Raw genomic sequence first — 12,595 nt, 5'->3', positions numbered from 1 at the left:
AAGCTCCTCCCAGGGTCCAGCAAGAAGTCTCCTCTACTTTGACAAGTTTCACTCACTCCCCAATGAAGCCAAAAAGATGTGTGATCTCTCCTCTTAAGCTCAACTAGGAAGTCTTGATTTCACCAGCATTTACCCTCAAAAATGTTCAGCTTCTAACCCCCTTAGCAACCAGCCCAATGCCTGTATTCATAGTGCAATGGAGGGAGGTTACGAGGTCCTCCTTCAAAGGGATAAAGCCCTCCTTCAAAGGGATAGCTCCTCTCATCAAGGGATTAGCTCCTTCTCTTTTGGGATGCATGAACCACCTCAGAGCGAACAATCCACGTCAAAATTCCTTCTAGAAACCTCTAGAATTAACCCAAAGTGAGTTTTTTAAGATAAAACTTGTGCCTTTTGACTTTCACAGGGGTCCGCACCTACACCATTAGGGACATAGCTGGCAGGTCCGCAGTTTTTGTACACAGAAGGTGCAGGACCGCAGGTGACCATGAGAGAAAGTGCGGAACCAGAGTTACATTGATTTTTAATGTCTTTCTCTCATTTCCAAAGCTTGATTTGAAGAGCTGAGGTCTGAGACTTGCTTAGGAGGACAGTACAAGTGATGATAGACCCATACTGACTGCAAATAATCATGGTGACGATATTTTTGTGTAACAATTACCAACACTAGCGGTCAGGTGTATAAAGGATTTTCTCAAATCAAAGAAGCAGTTGTAAACCATTTTCAAGACCTCCTTAGTGCGGAAAGAAATGGGAATGAAGAGGATGCAGTAGCGTTTCTCACAACCATTCCAAAACTAGTCAGCGTGGAAGATAATGATTCTCTGATGAGACCAGTCACGGAAGAAGAGATAACTGATATAGTCTGGTCCATGGAACCAGATAAAGCTCCAGGACCTGACGGATTCTCGGTTCATTTTTATAGAATTTTTTGGGAGATAATAAAATCTGATCTCTTCAGAATGATAAGAGGAATCTTGAGGAAGGCAAAAGTGGGTGGAGGAATAAACTCCACCTTCCTCGCTTTAATCCCCAAGGAAACAAACCTAGGCTCCTTTGATAGATACAAGCCGATCTCACTCTGCAATTCATCCTACAAGATTGTGGCCAAACTACTGGCTAACGAAATTAAGCCCCTTCTCCAAAAGCTCATCTCTCCAGCCCAAGGAGGATTTGCGAAAGGCAGACAAATCCTGGACAATGTCATTCAAATCCAAGAAGCCCTCCACTCCAGTCAAACACGGAAAGAACAAGGTATTATTATCAAATTGGATATGTGTAATGCTTTTGATAGAGTTAATCGTTCTTTTCTATTCAGGGTTCTTGCAGCCTTTGGATTCAATCAGGAATTCATAAACCTCATCAAAGCTTGCATTGAAAACATCTGGATCGCCCCAATGGTGAATGGTAGACCAGCAGAGTTCTTTTTAGCAACCAGGGGACTGAGGTAGGGTTGCCCTCTTTCTCCCTTTCTCTACATTCTAATGGCTAATTCACTAAGCAGAAAGCTGACACAGGAGAAACAAATTGGTTCCATACCTGGTATAAGAATTGTGCAAGGCATAACCCCAGTGAATCACGCGCTCTTTGCTGATGATTCACTCCTGCTCGGGGGTGCTTCCATGAGAATTTCTAACTCCTTCAAGACCATTCTCCAAAAGTATTGCAGCATCTCCGGAGTGTTAATCAGTGAGAGGAAAAGTGTTGTTTATGGATGGAATACAGATCAATAAACAATTGAAAGGATTGCCAGCGAATTGGGGTTCAAAGGTTATGCAGCGTGGGACAAAATAAAGTATCTCGGTCTCCCTTTGACGATGGGATCAAACCGCAATCACTTGTGGGAGGAGGTGATTTCAAAGTTCAAAAAAAGATTGCAGCGTGGGGTAGCGTTTGGCTCACCACAGGCGGCAAGCTCACTCTTATTCGATCTATGCTTTCAGCTTTGCCTACATTCCAAGCCTCTCTGCTGATGGCTCCAAGACAAATCGCAGATCAAATCTCCTGTCTAATGCGGAATTTTCTGTGGAATGGTGGGAAGGGAAACAGAAATTGATTTCATCTAATTAATTGGGAAATAGTGAAGCGTCCCATTGTCGAAGGTGGAATCCAAATTCGTGACCCCCAGCAAGCAAATTTAGCCTTGGGCTGTAAACTTCTGTGGCACCTATTAACCGAGCCTACGCATCCTGTCAGCCAGCTCTTAAAACTCAAGTATCTCAAAAATCAGTCGATCACCTCCTTCAATCCAGCGCTTTCTCCTAGAGGAACGTAGGCTTGGAGGCTCTGCTATAAAGGGATTGATTTCTTTAGAACTCATTTGTATAAAATTCTAGGGAACGGCAAAAATATATTGCTGTGGAGAGATCGAATCATGGGTCACCCTCCACTTTCAGCTATTAATGAAATTGCAGATTTAAGAGCTTGGTTAAGTTCAAAAGGAATCCGGAAAATCGAGGATATAGCAGAGTGGGATAACAAAGGCAATTGGCAGTGCTGGACATTGCCTAACATTCCAGCGCATTTAAAAAATCAGTTAAATACTCTCACAGACGCAATTACAGACTTTACACCTGTGCATAAGGACGAGGAAGACTCATGGGGATGGGGAAAAACATGGGTGTACATAGCCAGACAAGGATACTTACAGATGCAAGGCAAAAAGGACACTTCACACCCGGAAACAGTGTGGAATCAGATCTGGGAAAACTTTAGCATCCCCAAGATCAATTTCTTCTTTTGGACTTTGTTCCACAACAAAATCCTGACTGGAGATAATCTGTGCAGAAGAAACATAACTGGTCCTCATTGATGTTTGTTCTGCAAAAATGCATTGGAAAACTCAGTCCACATGTTCATCGATTGTGAGTATGCATAGAAGGCCTAGACTAGCTTCTTGACAGGTTTGAATGTGAGACCCCCAACACATTGTTCGATCACAAACATGTTCTCGTCTTGGAAAGCTCGATACCCCTCCAACATTGCTGACAAATCTCTTTGGCATAAGGTGTGGATTGCAGCTCCAAAATATGTTTGCTAGAAGTTGTGGCTTGCCCGGAACGAAATTGTCTTCAACCAAAAAGAAATGACTGCAGATAATGCAACGGAGCAGGCCAAGAAACTTCTATTAGAAACTTTGAGACACTCCATTGTCAAAGATAGCTCCCTTCGAAATGAAGAAAGGGCATGGTTGGATGGATTCTCCCCCATGCCGAGACCTTCAGCAATCATTCGCCCAAATCATAAGGAAAATTGGCAGATTCGAGACACCTTGGATAGTTTCCAGAAGTGGTGGAAATCACAAGGAAAATGCACTATCTTCTTTGACGGAGCCTCGAAAGGCAATCTAGGCAGGTCAGGAGCAGGAGGGGCTATTTACTTCCCAAATGGGAGAAAAGAGGACTTCAGCTGGGGACTTGGGCTTAAAACCAACAATCAGGCCGAAGTTCTCAGTCTTTTAAAAGCTTGTCAACTGACCAGAAAAGGAAACCCAAGGGAAATCTTAGTCTTTGGAGACTCAGAATTGCTGATAAAATCTCTAATAAACAAGAAAGGGCTCAAGGATCCAGTGCTAAACAAACAGCTTACAAGAGTGAACAAACTTCTGAAGGACTCCTCCTCAGCTCAAATCTTCCATATCCTCAAAGAATTAAACACAGAAGCAGACAGACTGGCAAACACAGGATGTACTCTAGAAAAGAGCAAATCAACATAAATGCAGGAGCATCGAATATGGCAACTATTCCCTAAATGGGCAAGGCGTTCTTGTAAAAGCATAGAATTGTATTGTTTGAAACAGTGAATTGTAATGCTTGATCTGGCTTCGGCCATCCATCTCTATAAATAAAAATACCCGTTTCAGTTAAAAAAAAAAAAAAATTGCTTCGGATAGTAAATTAATAACAGTGGTATATTCGGAAATATTATTTGAAGCAGAACCAATACATACTCCCCTTGACACCATCAACTGACCAGATGGATAATAAATCACCCAAGTTGTGGAAGCAATATTACGAGTGTGTCGACTAGCACCATCAACGAATCTGAATTATATCAAGTCATCCATCAACACTTTCCAAAGCAGATCAAAAATGTCGATATCACAAAATTCCCGACAAATATGTACAAAAATAAAATATATACAAATAAGCAATTGCTCGGCTAGAACCTAAGCAAAATACTTCTTAAGGTAGAGCCCATCTGGGGGCTCCGCCAGCTTGTTCCTAGAGATGTTTATAGGTATAGTTCTTGAGATAACTGACATATTACCTTAGACAAATAATTGTGCTAGAGCCAAAGGTTTGAAACTATACAAACATCGCTAGTAAGCAGATGGGAGAACCTAGATTTGACTTCATGCAAAGGAGGATGAAAATATGAACGATGATGTAAATCTTTCCAAGGTCGATCTACACCCATCATCGCTTCTAAAATTGCTTCATCATATGGTAGAAGTGTATCTAAGAAATCCAGAGTAGAAGTGGAATCAAGGGTCTAAGCTACAGCCACATCACCATCTAACTCCTCCTCTGAAAAAGGAGTGGGATCGTTGTCTGTAGAGTTAACAATAGATTGATAGCTAAGTTCTTCTGCAGACATGGAAAATGCCATTCCACCAACCTGCCCTCCATCTAATGTGGTCGTAGATGAAGGTAAGGTCCAAGGGTCTGAAAAATAATGAGTTCGAAAGAACTCTTTGCATGAAGGCCCCTTGGAAGATGAAATTGCATCGATTCTAGCTGTAGGAGGGGGAAGGTCAAATACACCCATCAAGGAAGAGTACATCCCAACTCCTAAATTCTCTATAGGTTGACGGGGATTATCCACCAATGGAACGGTAGAATCCAAAGTTGCTCGAGAGTCACCCGGAGAATAATCTAACTAATCGGTTTTAACAGCTATCCCCTCATGAGGAAAACAGAAGATGCAAAATAGAGATGAAACTATGGAATCCATATCATAAATCTAATTCCTTCCTAATAGGAGGTTGTAATCCAGGTTGGCATCAATGATTTCTACCTCAATATTAATGACCTTTCCTCCAACACATATAGGAAAAGCCAGGATAATTCTGTGTGGCCTATGAGAATGACCATCAAATGTTGTTAAGAGAGTAGGTGAAGGAACAACTGAAGGTGATCCAATGGCCTTCCAACATGACATAGACATTACACATGTGGAAGCTACCTCATCTATAACTGTCTGAAAAATATTGGTTTTTAGGTAAGTAGACTTTATCTGGAAAGCCATATGGTGAGGAAGTATCTTTTTGACATTCAGCATATCAGAAGTGAGCAATAAAGAAATTTTTGGATCTACTACCCCAATCATCGAAAGCAAAGCACTTCTCTAAGCAGGACATGACTGGAGTACCTCCAATGTAGACATAGCGCAAGGACTTTGAGCCATATCTTCTACAATCGAGTAGTTCTAGGTTGCCCTAGCATTAGGGTTAATAGTCGAGGACTTTGTGGAACCTTTCGGTATCTGAGGTAGAGACTCAACAGAGGGTCGCTCAATATGAAGTGGGTCTACAGTTTCGAGAACAGATTTACCCTTAGATGTTTCCGTTTCACCATAATCGCGTGCTCGTGTGGCAACATCGACATGAGAGTTCATCATATACACATTTGAGGAATTTTCCCTTTCCTGGTTGCCCCCTACAAAGGTACCAGCATTCAAGTTCGCACCAGCAAGTAATTGTTGCCCTTGGGGAAAAGGGTTAGTTAGGACAGCTTGGGAGCTAGAGGACCCTTGCTGCACTAACAAGTGCTGGGAATCTTGAATCTTGGGGCAGAGGTGAGTTAAATGATCTCCATTGCATAACTTGCATGGAAATTTAACCTTCTTTTTGGACTCTTTTCTACCCTCACTGGCACCATTGTTGGGCTTGTTTGCATTACCCTTACCTTCCTGGTTCTTCTTCTTATCTCATCCCTTCTTCTTCCCATCGGATTGCTGATTTACTTTGGGATTAGAAGCCTGGATGACATTAATGGAGGTAGGTTGGGAGGGCAAAGATGTAGATGGTGCTGCCTGGTTAGAAGAAGTAGTTTGTAGAGACAACTACTACAATTGGTTCAAAAGGTTCACCGTATTTGTGTCAATTGATCCAACTATACCATCGGCGTGAGGGCTTGGCTTCAATTTCGCTAAATCAACCTTGGATCTAGGAGCATCAAGTAGGATTTTTTGAAGAGTCCTAGACTGAGAATATATCAGTTCTAATTGCTGGGCTCAAAAAATAGCCTGCTCTTCTGAATAAACACCGGAAAGAGAAACATCCTTGGAGATCTCAGGTTGTAAAGATTTGAGAAACCATTCGATATGGAACTCTAGTGGAATTTCGCATTTAATAAGCCTCTTTCTCCATCTCCATTCCTAGATATGATCCGAAATGTGCGTTGCCATGTCTTGATGAAAATTGGCTAGAAGCTCAGTTCTAGCTTCATAGTGGACAGGCAACTAAAAATGGTTCAAGAAAATATTAGCCAAATCAGCGAAAGAAGTAAAGGTGCCCCCTAGAAACTCTATATACCATTTGGTCGCATTCCCAGTTAGGGTGCATTGAAATAACCTCAACCTGATCGAATCATCTATCAGGGAGTTGGATGACCACCATAAGTGGGAAGTGGTCACATGGTCTCCTGGGTCTTCACCATTCTTCCCTTCGAATTTTGGAATATCTTATGGAAGTTGAGTTGGGACCGGAGGCCAAGATGGATTGTACCTAATTGGATCATTTATCAATTTATTCAACTCTGGCAAATTAAGCATGGCCAGAAAAGGAAGTCGTGGAGGACCTTGGGAATTCCATCCAGAAAGGGCGGGGTTCCCGTAGGTCTGAAAAGAATGACCTGGATTTTGAAAGGCACCAGGCTTCTCGAAGTAACTCGTAAAACCTACTGAACCAAAGGGTGATCCTTGTGGTCTAGCAAAATTTGGAGTTTGACCAACTCCTGCTGAAAATCCTCTGTAACTGGTGAAGTTATACCCTAAGAAAGTATTGAAAGGAGCTGACAAGCCCTGATAAGGGTTGCAAGCATTAGAAAAGGGTGAAAAATTTTGAAATGAATTAATCGAGGAATATGGCACATTCCCTTATTGGCCAAAAAACTGATTCCCAGCTCCTATCCCACTAACCGCAGGGTTTGTCCAACTTTGAAAGGGTTTACTACCTTGACTTGTAAAAGGAAAAGGCATAGACCATACTGTCGGATTGGAATGTGCTATATGACCACTTCCAAATGGGAAACCCTGAAAATAATTCCATCCACTCATCACGGATGTAGAGGCGGTTGATGGTATATTCAAAGGAACCGAAGGAATACCTTGAGAGGGCATTCCAAAAGGGAAAAATCCAAAATTGGATGCATTAGCTTGAGAATTTCCACTCATTGACAGAATGGAAGTAGACCCAAATATAGATGTGTTGGGAGTCTTAGAAGGGATGGAAATAGTTCCTCCCGCTTATACAGATATAGGAGTCTACATGCTCGCAACAGTCATCATGGATGCCATGCTTCCAGTAGTGGTCATCGAAGGGATAGATGTATATGGACCTAGGCTCGAAGGCCTATGAGTTAGAGTTCCAACATATAAAAAAACGTCTAGATGATCAGGAGGAAGAGGAGAATTCGGAGCCGCAACCGACTCTGAAAGCTCTTCTACTTCAATACTATCTTCTGACTGGAAGAGTACTCAAAAAAGAACTGGTGTGTTCCTCTCTAACTCTATGCTAGGACCAGGTCTATCTTGTGAACTAATACGCCCAAGCGGAGGATCAATCTTCGATGCGCCTGCTACCACTGGTTGAAAACCATTGGTAGAATAACTCCTACACCTTCTAAGAGAAGGCTCTGGACTCGTAGGTGAAAACCCACGAAGTCTCCAAGACCGTCGAGATGGTCGGTTGGCCATTTTGAATTATTTTTATAAAATCTACTTAAATACTCAAGAAAATTAAAAGCTAGGCTGACTAGGAGCACAGAACACTCACTAAATAATCCCTAAAGATATCAGCAATCAAACAACTTCCAAGTATTTCCGCTCTGGGTGATTAGGACTAGACACCAAAATACAAGAAATTTAATAATAAGGGCCTTCTAAAAATAGACTGGGGTAATTACGCCCCAGGCCTACTAGCGAAGGTATCAGAGACAGTTACGCTAACCTCCAGACAACAACATTTGCTGATGCAAGCCCCCAAGCTTCGCAAGGGTTCCCTCTAGAAGTATTGCTGAATGTGATACAACGTCAACCTCAGGTGCCACGGGATTCCCCTCCGTAGCCACCTGTGTAGATTCCTAGGATAGGCAACTACGGACACTAACTCATATCAGAAGCCGAGCAGAACAGTCGTGAGGTAGGATCCAACAAGTAAGAGAGGGGTATCTCTCATCCTTATCTTCACAAACCCTCATGCTTTACTCCCAGTCACGGAGCTTTGCCGATCTCCCTAACACTCTTGGATTTCTCTCTTTAATCAAACTTCTATGTTTTACAATTTAGAGCGGCCTTGGAGAGTTTACTCTCCTCTCGCCTAATCCAAGGCCCTAAATAAACCTAAACTTGTTGGTGTATTCTGATGACAATACAAAAATTTCTAGTTTATTTTATTAAGCGTTTGATTTTAAATAGTTGTTCTTTTAAGTCAAAGGGATAAATGGAAATGAAACCAATGGTGTTTGTATGATGCAAAAGAAATTAATGAAAAACTAACTTATATGTATGCAATCATTTGTTCTTCGTTGAAAAGAAATTTCTACTTGGGTTCTAGGAAACTTCTATAAAGCAAAAACTTTTCTTTTCTTTTCTTAAAGCACACTTCACACTCACAAAAACTAAAAAAACTATTGATGCTTTAATAATGAAAAACTACCCTAATGCAAGGTGTACATGAAGATGCAAGATCCTAGATTACTCTAAAAAGAATGAAAGCAATTAATTATAACTTATTAATAAGCGAACTTAAGTGTTTGAAAAGAATACAAAATATTCTCCAAACAAGAAGGACAAATCCAAAAGATCACAATTCACTTTCAAAAAAACAAAATAAACCAAAATCAAACTTGGAAAAAGAAGACAAAAACAATGTTTTTTAAGAACCTTTCTTTTTCAATAAGCAATGAAAACAACATTTCGAAAGCACTCTAAATGCCACCAAAGACTCAAAGACCGAAAGAAGAGCACAAGGAAACTTTGCAAGTCACAAATTTGACAATGAATGAAAACTTGAACAAAAAGGGCTTCAACTTGTACTAAACAACCCAAAAGGCAGCAAAGAGCTTTGACAAACTAACCAAGAAGTCAGGAAAGAAACACTTTCAAATTTGTCAAAAAAAAAATAAAAAAGCAAGAAAAGGTGTAAGGCCATGAAATGACGGAAAGCAAAGCAAGTAGACCAATAATCGAGCTTGACACTAAGATTGAAAACAATCTGTTGTTCTAGAGGACCAGAACAATCAAGAACCTCTATAAGAAGTCTTGTGTGTCAAAACACAAATCATAAAACTCACTCAAAAGAAAACCTAGGCCAAAACTTTTCAAAGCGGAAGAGAATTCAAAACAGTAAGCTCATTGAATAACAAAATTCTAAAGACAGAAATTGACCACTTAGAGACCAAACAGATCAAGAAACAAATCTTTTTGCGCATATTGATTTGAAAAAACAATGCAAAACATGGTATACGTGACTGTGTTCAAACACAAATCCATGTACATGTGCTTCTGATAAAGGAATCTCGTGTATACACGGGTTCACTTCACAAAACCAAGTGTGTGTATGCTACTGTAAATAGACGAAAGTGCGTATACAAAGCTTTGCAAGAAAAATAAAAAATAAAGCTAGATCAAAAAGATCAGACTTAAGGTCTAAGATTCTACTGGACCAAACAATATTATCACAGCAAGCAAATGAAGAACTAAGCCCTAATTGACACTAAACAACCCAAACTAGGAATAACAAGATTGTTATCCCAGTGGAGTCGCCAATTCTGTTACAGGAATAAGTGCCCTAGGGCTTTGGGTTGGAACCCCAACAGAGAAAGAGCAAACTACAGTAAGAAACACTCATACAACTCAGAAAACATGCTTATATAAACAAACTATGCGATAGCGACCATACCCGGATGTCCTTCGTTTGGGTAGTTCTAGTAGGGTTTAGACCCTCTACAACTCCTAATGATCTTCAAATCTGCAAATCAACCAATTTGAACATACATGGCAGCATATAGATAAATCATTTTAATGAAACTAACTTTATGTCATATAAGAAAAATTATTAGTTATACATCAAAATAACATTCATACATGAATTACAACAGTATTTGATGCATAAACAAAGTTAATCTCAAGAACAAGACAACATTTCTTTTTATTGTAGAAAGCTATAACTAACATGAAGAGAATTCACCTGAGTCTTCTTCTTCCAGCTCCAAGAGAAATTGTCCTCTAGATTTGTCCAGTCCCAGTCTTCAACAGCCTCCTTCCATAACCAATACCATGATATCTCAAGCAAGTGGGAGAATATCAACACTCAAGGAAACAAGGGTTTCCTGAAACTTGGGGAAGTGATTGAAGCACAGGGATACTTCAAACTCAGTCAGGGATAATCTCAATATAATAATTCTATCTCTTCTCGTCCTTAAGGCCTTCCCATAGAAGTCTATTTATACTTGTCCCAATTAGTTTTTTAGTTGGGAAACAGTTGGGCCACGGGCACTAGGAGGTAATCAACACTTAAAACCCATGAACTTCACCCATAATTAAGGAAATTTAATTTTTTTAAGTGTTTTAACACATATACGTGGGTTGGGTATTGACTAACCCACGTCTACATGCTTTTATCTCATGGAAAAGTAGTGTACGGGGAATAAAACATTGTTTTTAAAATATTTTGACCAAGGGTGGTAAATGGAGCTATAACACCCATGGACTCAAGTTAGGGATACATTAGTCACTAATACCAATATTTATACCCTCAAAAGGGATTTAGAAAGAAAATTTGGGCATGAAGTTGATCAATGTATGATTCAAATCAGAGTCCTACGGGCGGTTCTACCGGTGGTCCATTATGACCCCAACTCCATAATGTTACTCATAAGAAATGCACAACCTGAAATTGGGAGAATTCCCTTTTTAGGAACTGAGTAGCTTTTCCTTGAAGTATCCCAAGCATCACTAGCGAAAATTATCTAGTTACCTGCAACTAGCAAGGTCCTTTCTGACAGATACTTAACCTTGAGGTTTGAAGGCTAGGATGATGAGGGAAAACTTACCTTTTTCCAGAGTTTGATGGAGAACCTGCATGAGTTTACAAGCCTTTCTTTGTCTATTTTTATCCATTTATTAAAACCCTTGTACCAAACCTAGCCTTACTATTAGCTGTATTTCAAGGGTATCCTGATGGTAAGAAGTTAAATGAAGCTATGTTTATGTTTATGATAGAAGTGCTCAAAACCCATAATGATATTTCTATAAACTTTCCTTCTTATTTGTCTAGAACTATTTTCATTAACCTTAATGCGACGTCTCAGTGGTTTATCTTTAGGCACTGCATCTATTTGGTTCACTTAGTCTTATTCAATCACCCCAACATCTTTTCTTCCACCAAGCTGATCAAGCATTACAAGGATAATTCAGGTAAATAAAGGTTGATTGATTATTGGCTTGTAATGTTACACCTAGGTAGAGTTCCTGGAGGGTACTCAAAGTTCATCACACTTTCTTCCTTCTATCTCCAAATTAAGATGCTCTGGAGACTCCCTGATAGGATTTCTACAAAATCTAGGAGGATTATTCACCTTACAAAAGATGCTAGTATTGGACAATGGTTTATGATGCCTGAATTTACCATTTTCCATGCATATGGATTTGAGGGGCAGCCTTAGAGGTTACCAAAATATGTTCCCCATCAGTTATTCAAATTGGAATTATCCAGATAGAGGATACAACTGAATTATTTTCGTTTAGTGTCAAAAAACCAAAAATCATTTATTGTTACACCTTTTGCTATTGGTTATTTAATAATCAAACATAAAAATGCATTATCTATGGTTGAAAAGGAATTGTTGGCCTTTAAATTAGATAATCATGTATCTTGGAATTTTGATCCATTCTAGATCATCTCAAAAGCAAGGAAGTTAGCAATTTTACTTGCATATACTCATTTGTTGTGACCTAAAGTGTAAAAACTTACCAATGTTGAATGTGTTTTTGTAGAGAAGGAAATGTTGGGATGGGATCCCTAAGGTCAAATTTTGTCAATAAAGTCAAATTTTGGTAATAGTTTTGTGACAGAATGTAAAGTCTCCATGAAATGAGGAAGAGGAGTGCGAAGCTAAGTAAAGAGTGAAAGGGGCATTATTCCCTTGTATGGGTAGGTGATAGGTCAGTTTTGAGACACACCCATGGTCCGCAGGCCATGGTATTGTAATGAAAAGGCTATATATAGTTGAGTCTTATTGAGTCTTAGAGAATAACTTTTGATAGAGAATCATTGTAAGGGAAAGGTGCTAAGGAAGGAAAGGTTTGTTTCATGTACTTAGGCAAAAGGGGAAGGCTCCTGCAACTGAGTGTGCGGGCCCCTGCAACT

Source organism: Pinus tabuliformis, chromosome 6, assembly GCF_031772625.1.
Source record: "Pinus tabuliformis cultivar Carrire ecotype Pingquan chromosome 6, CPIR1, whole genome shotgun sequence".
Classification (NCBI taxonomy): Eukaryota; Viridiplantae; Streptophyta; class Pinopsida; order Pinales; family Pinaceae; genus Pinus; species Pinus tabuliformis.
This window is presented reverse-complemented; position numbering follows the sequence as displayed.